Source organism: Piliocolobus tephrosceles, chromosome 11 (genome assembly GCF_002776525.5).
Source record: "Piliocolobus tephrosceles isolate RC106 chromosome 11, ASM277652v3, whole genome shotgun sequence".
Taxonomy (NCBI): domain Eukaryota; kingdom Metazoa; phylum Chordata; class Mammalia; order Primates; family Cercopithecidae; genus Piliocolobus; species Piliocolobus tephrosceles.
This window is the reverse complement of record NC_045444.1, coordinates 97,716,197-97,729,989: the sequence shown is the minus strand read 5'-3', so window position 1 is coordinate 97,729,989 and position 13,793 is coordinate 97,716,197.

Here is a 13,793-nt window from a genome sequence, read left to right as displayed (position 1 = left end):
AATCTGTATTTCTACAGTCTAACAGTGCCAGGAATACTGGTGAATAAAGCACTGAACTTGGTGAACACTGCTATAGAGTAAAGCTCTAGGCTTTAGAGTCAGAAAAATCTGGGTTTGGATCACCAGTTTCTCATGTTATTCCAGAATAATCATGGGACAGTTACTTTTACTTTTCATTTTTACTTCTTCAGTAATAAAACATCTTTTAGTATTTGGGAAAGAAATAAATGAAAATGTACAAAAGGGTCTGTTTGTTATTCATTAATTTCCTTCCTTTATAATTAAACTTCAATGTCATTTATACTGGGTTGCCTTTCTGATCATCCTTGGACAAGGGAAGGTTTCCTGCAGTGGGCTGCTTAGTTCCCGTAACTGCATCATCCCAGTATTTTTTACACATTTTATTGTAATTGCTTCTTTAATTATTGACCTCCTTTGATAAACTGTAAGATCACTGAGGACAGGGGCCATATATTTACTGTGACCTAAGAGTATTTTGCCCATAATCTTTACTGAGTACCTGATACAGAGAAAGTGCCCATAAATATTGGAATAACAATTAGTGATTGAACAAAAACAGACAGAGAGATGAGAAAGAGAGGAAAAGAGAGAATATTGTGCCTGGTGAAATAGGAATAACAGTACCTACCATATGTCATTGTTTCTAGGAAAGAATCTCGCATAGTTTTGGACATGTTCAAAGGCATCCAAAACATATTAGTTATCTTTTCACAGCAATCATGTATGAATATGGTGCTCATACTCCCAAGACTTTCCAAAAGAGCTCTATTTTAAAGTAGTTTAATTTTTTAAATAAAATCAATTTATTCATATCTGTAAAATAATTTTTCCACTTTTTTAGACATTATAAAATAATGCCACAAATCAACAAGTTTACACATCACAATATTGATCTGGACATTGGTAAAGGCAAGATACAGTATATGAATGATTAAAACAGTGCCCTCCAGAGCCACACTATTCAGGTTCAAATTCCGGCCTAGCAACTTACATAGGAAAGTCACTTAATTTCTCCATACTTCAGTTTGATCCTCCTTAAAAATGGCATAATCGATAACGCCTACCTCATAAGTGTATTATAAGAATCAAATGAGCAATGTAGGTAAAATGCTTCAAATAATGTCCGATACATGTTACATACTAAAAAACTCTTATAATAAAGATCTTCACAGTTGGTATTAACTATTTGTTGGTTGAATTAAAGAACATAAAATGTTTATTGCCTTAAACAGAAACTTGGCCAAATAGCCCTGAGAAGTAGAAAAGGAAGAAACTGTAAGTATTAAGAGCTACCATGTGTCAGTTATTGTAACAGATTGTATTTTCTCAAATTAGCCACAACAGTATTTTCCCATCTTATGTGTTCTTTTGACAATGTGGCTTTGGCACTCCAACTGAGAGGCGAGTCCTATGTTCCCTACCTTTGAATCTGGATAGGACTGTGACTAGAGCAAAGTAAAGCTATATGACTTCCTAAGCTAGGTCATACATGGTAATGCTGGTTCCATCTGGTTCTCTTGGGAAACCCATTTCTGGAGGCTTGAGACAGCATGTAAGAAGTCTGAGGCCACATTACTGAGAAAGTGCAGGCCACGTGGAGAAGCCACATGAGTCTACTGGCTGACAGCCTCCACTGAGGTCCCTGCCACTCATCAGATTAACTGTTAGATGACAGTCTGACACATGTGACTCACATGAAGGTGCTTCCAGATGATGTACCTGCTTCTAGCCATCTAATCACCCCCAGTCTTTTCCTTTTTGAGAGATGGGGTCTCACTCTGTCACCCAGGCTGGAGTACAGTGGCAAAATCATGGCTCCCTGCAGCCTCAACCTCCCAGGCTCAAGCAATCCTCCTATTTCAGCTTCCTGACTAGCTGGAACTGTAGGTTCATGTCACCCATGCCTGGCTACTTTATTTTATAAGGATTACGGTTTTACTATGTTGCCCAGACTTGTCTCAAAATCCTGAGCTTAAGGGCTCCTCCTGTCTTGGCCTCCCAAAGTGCTAGAATTATAGGTGTGAGTCATTGCACATGGCCTCACCCCCAGTCTTTGCGTCTTCCCAGCTGAGGCTCTGATATAATGGAACAGATACTCCTGCTGTGTAAATTCCTAAATTACAGAATCTAGGAGCATTAAAAAAAAAAAAAAATTGTTGCTTTAAGCCACTAAATTTTGGGAGTATTTATTAGACACAGATAACCATAACAGTTACTATTTATATACATTAGATTATTAAATGCCTACCAAATTATGAAGCTGTTATTAGTATGTCAACTATGCCAGTAGTAATATTAAGTCTTAAGATACTATGATACATTTTTATAACGATGCCCATCAACTAAATGATGAAGCTGAAGTTTTAGATCCTTTTGACTTCAAATCGATGTATTTTTTACTATCCAAGGGGAAAATCATTCTTATGTCTTCAAGATTTCATTTTGAAAAGTGTAAAGACCGAGCTCATTATGTCAGGCTAGCCTTGATTTTTCTTATGTCCTCAGAAGATGGTAATTTTCACAATCAACCAGAACTATCAATGGCGAAAATGTCTTTCTAAATTCAAGGATGCTAAAATGATCAAGCCTAAGGTCTATCAGTGAAGGTTGCCACATGATTTCCTGTATATGCCCAGCAATGCCTGACTTAGGAAGGGTAAAACACAGCATTTGCCCAGCTAAAGTGATCACACTCCAAATGATGTAGACAAAAACACTGTAGCCCACATGCTGAGGAATATTTGCAGTATGTACAAAGACCATCCATGCTATCTGATATGTGTGTGTGTGTGTGTGTGTGACTCTAGAGAGAGAGAGAGAACGTTCAATTATGAGCAGTAGTATTGTGTAGCCAGACATAAGAAGCCATGGCATTACAGGTTAACAGGTTCCAAAGAAATAATGAGACTACTGGCGCTGTATTTGTTTAGGTTTTCTGCTCAGTGCTTACCATTGCCTACAGAATAAAGAATAAAACCCAAACTCCTCATTATGGACTAAGTCTGCATCACCATCAGTCTTAATCCCCATGGCTCCTTCCCCTGCTCCTACATCCTACTTGACCCTTGAAACAAGCACTTCTTCCTCTGGAATTGTTTATTTCTATTTGTAACTCTGTATACTATGATATACTTAAGACCAAGGAATGTGTACCTTGTTCATCTCTGAATTCTTAGCACTTTACTCAATGCCTAATAAAGAGGCTACCATAAAGAAGTGTTTGTTGAATTAAGAAGTGAGTCAAGACTCAGGGTTTTTTTGTTCATATTCTGGACACAGATACTTGAATTTCTGGGACAATGACCAATTATTCTGATCTGATAAAGACATTTGTACTTTAAGAATATGGTTCCTAATAACTCATTAGGTATTTATAGTTCCCCATTTTTAAGCCACGTACCTCTAGTGTAGATTATATAAAAGCAAGGAGAAAGGGGTGTTTACTCTTAGTTCTAGACAGCCCCTCTCAGGGGCCTGGGACATTTCTGCAAGTGACCTCTGGTGTAGACTCAGAGCAAAGGGGTAAGGCACTAACTGTGGTGGCTACAATCCATATGTACAACTAATCATCAAGTTCTAATAACTGTCTTAGTAGTTCTTGAATCTATCTATATTTCCCCTTCTCTTCTGTTAGTAAGCTAGCTCAGACCCACATTAATTTTTGCTTGGATAACTACCCAGCCATCTGTGGCCACTAAGAGTTCATGTACTAAACTGAGATTGGCACGTTTACTTACTTCTTTTAATCAAATGAACGTAACTCTGAGCATTCACCTGATTCAGGTCATGGGGTAAAAAGAATATCCTAGGGCCACAAGTGAACCCAAAAGTCTTAAACAGGACTCAGAAAATGGACAATCACCCCTGATTTCAGTCACTCCAGGAGGGTTCTGATAACCTCAAGGTAAAGATCACAGTGATCCTTTCAAGTCTGGCAGGGGTGGGGGAATCTTCCCTGTAGCTCAAGAGAAAGACTACCGTCAGCCCTCAGGGCACCTGCTACCTGCTCACACTGTTACTGGGGAGGGGCAAATACCTGTACTTTTTTTTTGTTTGTTTGCTGAGAATTGTTTCCTTTTCCTTTTTTATTCTCATTTAAAATATTCTCTCTCCCTGCTTGGTGGTTTCAAAGTCACTTAGTATAATCTCTACAAAAACTATGAATTTAGATAAACACAAGCCAGAGAAGAGAACATTTGATTTTAACTCCTTAAAGTCCTCCCCTGAGGTAAATAGGTAAGAAAAGACTGCTACTTTAGTGGAAGTGCAGGGAGGAAAATACCAAAAGAAAAACGCAACATACTGTAATATTCCAGCAATTATATTTTTATACTTGTAACCGATCTCCAGGTTTATATCTGTAACTGAAAGGCAGGAACCAATCAGAAACTGCCGAATGTTCAACTTTAAATGTCAACCAATAATAAGCTTATAACTACTGTTTCTCTGTAACTTGTTTGTACCTCACTATAAAAGAAACCCTAAAACAGCAGCCGGGGCCTCTCTCTTTACCTGCCATTGTATAAAGTGGAGAGGTCTGGGTTCGAACTCGTAATAAAGCGACCCCGGCTATTTGGCTTTGACTCTGGACTCTGGTGGTCACTTATTGGGGTCTCGCGACTTCGGGCACAACAGTTCCTCCATACTACTGCCAGAGTAATTTTTTAAATTAAAACCCTTTTTTTTTTTTTTTTTTTTTTGCTGACAATTCTTTAAGGACTCTGAAAAGACTTTTAAATACATAACAATAGTTTGGAGATTAGGGATCCCTCTTCTTTTCTTTCCAAGACTTTTCTTACTAACACCACTGTCCACAAACTTCACTGTAGATATTCTGAATTATAATCATCCCTTGATATCCATGAGGGATGGGCTCCAGAACCTCCACAGGACACCAAAGTCCACAGATGCTCAAGTCCCTTATATTAACTGTACATATAACCTACACACATCCTTTGTATACTTTAAATCATCCCTAGATTATTTCTAATCTCTAATACGATATAAATGCTATGCAAACGTTGTATTGTTTGGGAAATAATGACAATTTTAAAATCTGCACGTTTAGTACAGACGCATTTTTTTCTGAATATTTTGAATCCTCAATTAGTTGAATCCATGAATGTGGAGCCCAGGGATATAGAGCGCCAACTGGATTTTCTCTGCTTAGCATGCGCCTCGCCTCTCATTTTGCCTGTCAGGGTGCAGTTTCGGTGTCACTCTGTCTTTGAGAAGCCTTTTCTAACCTTTCCCTGCTCCCAGCTCTAGCCCCAGAAGATATCTTTGTTGTATAAACCCATAAAATCTAAAGTGCATCTTTGTCTTCTATATTATCCTTGTTTATTTTCTTATCTGACTCCCTTGGGCACTCTTGAGATAGGAACTATATCCTTTTTATCTTTAAATCCTCTTGTTTTAATAAGTTAAAATCTATTACATATAATGAAAAAGAGAATATCAGAAACAATTCTGTAAAAGTAAGACAAACTATAAATTCTGTGTGAAAATTTGTATTTTATCTGTCACTTAAATGAATTTGATCAAGATAAGTACAGGTTGAATACTAATAATGTATTTTTTAAATACAACTCCATCTATCCAGGTCTCAGTCAACTCTCAATAAATGTCTATTTTTAAAAATGAGTGAATGGTTTCATATAACCAAAATAATCACGAAGAGGCCTTTGTAATTTATGGAATTGAAATACTGCAATTATGCTGGGCATAGTTCTCTGAGCTCCATCATGCCAGTTCCTCATCTTACGCTTTATCTGTTGTGATCCTGCACCCTTGCCAGAGTTGGCTCAAGAAGAATCGGCACCTGACTAGAATGCAGCCACCCAGAAGCTGGCTGCAATCCACAATGTGGCCTGACATGGCAGCTGCACTGAAAAGGCCTGCCCTGGGTCCCATGACAGATGATCTAGTCAGATTCTCTCCTGGGAAGTTTGACAACCATTCAAAGACTGAGTAAGTCAGAGCGGAGGACTCTGCTGAATCCTCAAAATGGAAGAACACTAGCAAAGGGGATATCATATCAGATGACCAGAGTTCCTGAGGGCTCCAGAGCTGCTGCAGTGGCCTGAACACTCAGGATGCCTGGCTGTGCAGCCGTGCAGTCTGCTTCCTGGGGTTTCCTATCTTCCAAATTTCCTTTAATTAAACCTCCCTTCAACTGAGCCAAACACAGCTTTGTTCCTTGCACTCTAAAAACACCAAACAAATACTTGAATGCAAAGTATAGAGGCAGGGCATGGTGGCTCATGACTGTAATTCCAGCACTTTGGGAGGCCAAGGCGGGTGGATCACCTGAGGTCAGGAGTTTGAGACCAGCCTGGCCAACATGGAGAAACCATACCTTTACTAAAAATACTAAAATAACCGGGGCGTGGTAGTGGGCACCTGCAGTCCCAGCTACTCGGGAGGCTGAAGCAGGAGAATACCTGGGAGGCAGAGGATGCAGTGAGCCGAGATCATACCACTACCCTCCAGTCTGGGCAACAGAGTGAGACTCTGCATAAAAACAAACAAACAAACAAAAAAAAAAATAGAAAACAAAACCAACAAAGTATACAAGGTGAGGGACTTTATTGCTCTGTCACCAGTCTATCTCCAGTATCTAGATCAGTGTCTGCTCTTAGAAATCTTAAATATTTTACTTAAATATTTGCCAAATGAATAACTAACACATTAATTTGGTCAATTTTCTAAAATTTGAAAATTGAATCCTATTAGATTTCATTGAGCTCTGGGGTCTGACATCCTATGTTTAAATAGGAGCTTCTCCACTCAATAGGCAAGCAATTTGACTCCTCTTCCTTGGGGTTTAGTTTCCTAACATGTAAAATAGGAATCCTAATTGCTATGGTTGGATGTGGTTTGTCCCTGGCAAGACTCACGTTGAAATCTGATTTCCAATGTGGTGGTGTTGGGAGGCTGAGCCTAGTACAAGGTGTTTGGGTCATATTGGAAGATCTCTCATGAATAAATTCATGCCCTCTCTCAGGGGTCAGTGAGCTCTCACTCCTTTAGGAATGGATTAATTCCCACAAGAACAGGTTGTTAGAAAGAGTCTAGCCTCCCCCATTTCTCTCTTTTGGAAAACTCTTGACAACTGATCTCTTTGCACACACCTGCTCTTCTTCCTCTTTTAACCATGAGCTGAAGTAGACTGTGGCTTTCACGAGATGCAGCTGCCCAATCATGAACTTTCCAGCCACCAAAATCATGAGCCAAATCAATCTCTTTTCTTTGTAAATTACCCAGTCTCAGGTATTCTACTATTGAAACAGCAAATGGACTAAGGCACTAATATTCCCTACCTCTTAGGTTTGTTTAAAAAATAAGATGAGAAAATGTAAGCAGGTATGGTGCCCAGCATATAGTAAAAAGTCAATAAATGTTGGTTAATATAATAGTATCATTTAACGCTAGTTTTTCTACAGATATAATTACCTTGAATAAGATTGTTTTTACAGAGGTGATAAATAGAATTTTACAAGGTAAAATACAGGATAAAGGCAAGAAGTCAGAAATTCTGGGTTCTAATCCTTTTCCTGTCACTATTGTGCTCTGTGAATTCAGATAGGCTAGTCAAATTTTGTGTTCATATTTATTAAATAGGAGAGGGGGTGAAGGCTATATATTCTGTAAGATCAATTTCAGCTTTAAAATTCCACTATTTTCTTTATTAGTCCATTTTCACACTACTATAAAGAAATATCTGAGACTGGATAATTTATAAAGAAAAGAAGTTTAGTTGGCTCATGTTTCTGTAGGCTGCACAGGAAGCATATCGGCTTCTACTTCTGGGCAGGCCTCAGGAAACTTCCAATCATGGCGGAAGGCAAAGGAAGAGTAAGGCACTTCATATGGTTGGAGTAGGAGGAAGAGAGAGTGGGGAGATGCTACACACCTTTAAACAATCAGATCTCGTGAGAACTCTATAAGACAGCACTAAGGAGACAGTGCTAAACCATCCATGAAAGATCCACTTTCATGATCCAATCACCTCCCACCAGGGCCCACATCTAACACTGGGGGAAACAATTCAACAAGAAATTTGGGTGGGGATACATATTCAAACCATACCTATGATTATACATAAAAAGAGCAGATTCAGTTTAATTCATATTGTTACTTATTAACACCTGTGATAAAAATGTTGTTTGGGGAATGATGATTGATTCAGTTGTGGTTTGGAGATTTACTTTATTCAGGCACATACTTACCATGATGGTGAAGAGACACACAGACTAAGAACTATTTGTATTATAAAAATAATTAAATCACATGCAATAACTAAATTACTTCCACACTCAGTGAGATGTTCATAGACTGTGTTCAATATTAACTGGTACAGTATCTTAAACAGATTTAATTGACCAATGAATAATAATTAAATCTACTAAAGCAATTTGATTTAGTGCAGATTAATTTGGACAAGAAAAAAGTATATTCACTAATTCAATTGGCTTCTTTTTATTATTTTTTTAAGATCTCATAAGTGGGCAAAAAACAACACTTTCCTTGAAATCAGTCTAATTTTGACACCACAAGTGCTAATTATATTTTTGCAAATTACAAATGAGTCCAATTGGGGCTGTCCTACTTAGAGGAGTAGACAGTTCTCAGGGTCTTAGTTCCTGGGGAGATTGCTTCAGCTGTTAATAAACAGCTCACATCTATCGCTAAAGTATTCATTCATCCTATTTGCATGATGTCCTCGGGTCCCTGGCTCTTCAACTTTTGAGTATGCTGCAGGAAAGGGGCTCTTTGCAAAGCGAGGAAACAAGGCAGCCATTTCCCTCTGACTTCTTGCCACCCCCTCATTTGAAGCCAGGATGGTATCAGTCTTCCGCTTTCCCAGCCCACAGATTACTGGCTCCCTGCCGACCTCCAGAACTAATACTAATGATTCCCTCAGAGGCACTAGGTGTTCAGATGATTTCAAATAATCCTTTCAATGACTTCAGGTCTGTGAAAAACAAAACCAGGAAGTAAAACTAATGATTACTCCTAATTCCACCCTGCCACCACCCTGCCCTTATGCAAGGGAGCACCCAGCATCCTATCTGCCAAAAAGGGAGAAGGAAAACGCTGGGAGACAAACACATATGAGTATCTCAAAAAATGCTTCTGCAACACCAGGTGTATATCCACGAAGGCACTTCCTTCATAACCTGTGGTTACATTTGTTCAAGGTTTCTCTCAAAATTGTCTTTCCTTAGCTTCATCATTTTTAGAATCATTTTGGCTGAGAACTTTGAAAATGCCTAGGACCAGTAAGCCAAAAATTATATAGTCAGATGTGTCTTATTTTAATACCACAGTTAATTATTTATTTAATATACTACTTTACCAAGCATTTACATACCATGTATCAACTGGTCACTGTGACTAGTCTTTAATATATTAGAGGATTATTTGAGCATTATTAATATTTCTAATACTATTTGTAATAAAATAAACACATAACAAAAATACTAAATGACTTTGCACAGACTCAAGGTTATTAAGGTGTGGAAACAGGATTGTGATTTTTGGACTCTGGCTCAACCCCCTTCACCTCTGTTATTTATCTTGCCTCACCAGGCCATTGGCTCACTAACAGGAGAAACTGAATGAGCTAATCTGTCAGGATAGGAGCAACTAAATTTTACTTGACTGAAGATAAAACGAAGCCCCATCTCTTAGACATTGAGAGACACAAAGATACGAGAGCCAACCAATGGCAAGCAGCTGATAGACCAGTATGTGCAGTTTCTCTTCCAAATACCCATTTTTGTCATCTTCACACTCCCACTTGAATTAGCTTGTTATGAGCATTTTTGTTTTTTTTTCTAATACCTTGAAGGTGCAAACTGTGGAAAGAAGGTATAAGGGAAGCTTCTTAAACAAGTAAGGTGGCCTTCAAGTAAAGGCTTAAAGCATAGGCACCAAAATCTTAAACTTGAATGGTTGTTTCCCCATGTTATAGTATTGTGTACACATTTGTGGAGTCTTGATTTGATTGGTACCCAAAGTCTCGCATGTTTGTCTTATTTCTGGCACAACATTCTATTTTTTTTTTTTTTTTTTTAGACAGAGTCTTACTCTGTCACCCAGGCTGGAGTGCAGTGTTGCGATCTCAGCTCACTGCAACCTCTGCCTGCCAGGTTCATGCCATTCTCCTGCCTCAGCCTCCTGAGTAGCTGGGACTACAGGCGCCCACCACCACACCCGGCTAATTTTTTTTGTATTTTTAGTAGAGACAGAGTTTCACCATGTTAGCCAGCCTGGTCTCAATCGCCTGACCTCATGATCCACCCGCCTTGGCCTCCCAAAGTGCTGGGATTACAGGCATGAGCCACCGCGCCAGGCCAGAAAATTCTTATTTCACTTCAGAAAGGTAATACAAGTTTTAAAATTCTAAATGTTAACTATACTTCCCAATATAAACCACATTTCCCAGTAGCTGGCAATACATAATATCTGGGTGTCGCAGTGCACACCGGTAGTCCGGCTACTCAGGAAGTTGAGGTAGGAGGACAGCTTGAGCCTAGGAGTTCAAGGCTATAGTGTGCAATGATTGTGTCTGTGACTAGCCAACGCACTCCAGCCTGGGCAACTTTAAATGATTTCAAATAATCTCTTCGATGACTTACTGAGCTAGTAATGAGTGGCCAGGTGGGAGGGGGTCCCTGGAGAAACTCCAAGCAGTCTGTGCACTGGGGTGGGGCCACATATTTGTGCCCTTTGCAGCAGGGAAGAGCTGTGATCCTCCTTTTCCTGTCTGGAAACTGGGATTCAATCTGCTGAGTGGGAAGAGCTCTAGCAGGAGCTCTGGCCTGTGAGAGTCCCTGTTTCCCCCTTTTCTTCCTTTTCACCCGATGAAACCCTATCTTACTCACCTTCAAATTGTCTGCGAGCCTGAATTGTCATGGCCATGGAACAAAGGACCATGTCTTTAGCTGATCTAAGCAAAAACCCTGCAACACTTTTGGTGCCCAATATGGGCGCCCTGAGGACCCTCTGCTTCATGGGTGCAAGCCACCTTTACACACAGGACAGCATCTGCCAAGGTTGCCGGGACTCTGGAATATAATGACAGGAGTGGAAAAGAGGGTGCTCTTCCCTTTCTCCCTCACGTGCCCTGGGTATCTGCTAGGAAGGGAAAGGAACCAGACACCTCCTCCCCTCTTTCTAGATGGGTGGCCATCAATCTTCAGTCCGTACCCCTTTTGAATGCATCCTGAACCCCTGGGACTCTTTTGAAAAAAATACATTTTTCCTTTTTCCTCCTCTGTTCTCTCTTCACAGATAGGTAACTGTGTCTCTGTACTAGGGGACACTCCCCTAAGATGCATCTTTCAAACTGGAAAGAGTTAATTTTCCAAAACTTAAACTCGTTGGCTTAGGATTGGGCTCAGGAGAAGGGAATTCAGAAACCCAACATGCCAGCAAAAGAGTCAAGGTCTTGTTGGTCGGGGTTTTGGTCTCCCTCTCCCTGTAAAAAGTGGTAAAAGACCTTGGGAATTTTGAGCTTTCCTTACACCTCCCTTGTTTTGTTTCAATGCATGTTTACCAGTAACCCGGTTTGTCTGTTCTTGCCTTCAGGCCATCAAACTCCAAACAGTCATGCAACCGGAACCTTGGATGATGGCCCCTTCTGCTGGGAACCCTTAGAGGGGCCTCAGAGGGAGCTCTGACTGCAGTTTCTGTTCGGACAGAGGCAAGATGGTGTACTTCCGGGTTCTTCACCACCAACTTTTCCCGCGCGCGCGAAAATGCAGCCGACGCCCGGGAAGGTGCAGACCAACTGGGCATGTGCCAGGTGACGTCAATCCAAAGAGACCAAGATTTACCTGGTCGCACCTGCAGAATGCCCCCCGACATGCCCATGCCCCGCCTATTGCCCTCCCACTCCTAGAAAAGCCGCTCTGGGCCAGCCTCCTGCGCGGCCTTCCTCAGTCCCTCACTCCCGTGGGGACTGTATTAGGAACTCCGTCGGAGAGCTTCACTGGGTAACTCTCTTGGCCTCCTTTGCCGGAGGCTGACAGACCTCTCCCTACCCACCTTCTTCCCCTGAAGCTAGGTGACCAAAAATAAATGTGCAGTTTTGCTCTTACCCTTGTCTACTCGCTGGTTCTTTTGTGCCCGCTCTGGCGGTCTTAGAAAAACAAATCAGTTTCCCCAAAACAGCACCCTGTGTCAGCAGGAAGCAGTTAATATAGGTCCTTATCCTTATCCTTATTCTAGTGGCAGTTAGATGTACTTCTTCAAAGGGGGAATGAGACAGCCAGGTGGGAAGGGATCCTTGGAGAAACTCCAAGCAGCCTGCACACTGGGGTGGAGCCACAGAAGTTCACACCCTTTGCAGTGGGGAGGAGCCATTCTTGTTTGGAACCTGGGATTCAATCTGCTGGGCGGGAAGTGCTCCAGCAGGGACTCTGGCCTTGTGAGAGTCCCTGTTTCCTCCTTTTATTCCTTTTCACCCAATAAAACTCTATCTTACTCACCATTCAAATTGTCTGCAAGCCTAAATTTTCATGGCCTTGGGACAAATGACCCCATCTTTAGCCGAACTAAGGAAAAGTCCTGCAACAGTAAGACCCTATCTCTAAACATATATATAGCCATTGTTTGTATAATGCTTTCATTCTTTAAAACAAGATGCTTATAATTTAACTGGATTATGTTCTGACAACAGGCCTATAGACTTGTTGAGTAAAGGCCTGACAACAGGCCTATAGTAAACTATAAATTCAGTTTACTCCTTGGTTCCTCACCCCCAGCCCCATGACCTACTGCTATTTTCCACCCAGCCTATCTTGGAATCTCTGTCACACCTAGTTGGCATATCCTACTATTTCCTGAGTTTTCTGAAGATCACTTCAATCAAGTTAGAAAAGGTACATACATCCATATACATATGAGGAAACCTGAGAGTACAGACATAGCATTAAGTGATAGTGATGCATAAATCTATACATATGTACATAACATTAAGTCAGTGGCCCAGGTGGGAATCCAATTACATGTTTTTTTTTCCTACCCATCTGCCTCTCTCACTTTGGATGAAGGAAGAAGATAATTCCTTTTAAAAATTATACTTAAAGTTCTAGGGTACATGTGCACAATGTATACATATGTATATATATGCCATGTTGGTGTGCTGCACCCATTAACTCGTTATTTACATTAGGTATAGCGCCTAATGCTATACCCCCCTCCCCCCACCCCACGACAGGCCCCAGTGTGTGATGTTCCCCACCCTGTGTCCAAGTGTTCTCATTGTTCAATTCCCACCTATGAGTGAGAACATGTGGTGTTTGGTTTTCTGTCCTTGCAATAGTTTGCTGAGAATGATGGTTTCCAGCTTCATCCATGTCCCTACAAAGGACATGAACTCTAGGATGAGAATTCTTTCTGCACTGAGTCCTCCTCTGCAGCCTCTTTCAGGTGATTCCTTTTCAACATTTGAGTATCCAAGGTGGCAGAAAAAGGTATTCAGATGGTAATTTATGTTTTGCTTCCTCTGTTATGGAAGAACCAGGGAGATTAAGAGCTACTTGTACTTTCTTCTCCGTTTTTCCCTCTGCCATTCTAGATGGTAGTGCCTTTGTATTTTCTTGTCTTATGGACCTTTGCACATGACTATCTTTTTAGCTTTTGTAAAAGTCTAAAGTAACTGGAGTGTTCCTGGTAAGCATACCAAGGAACTCCTTCTTTGGTTGGATAAGAGAGCAAGAGAGGGAAAAATGAAGCTAGGCAGTGAGCAGCATTTGGAG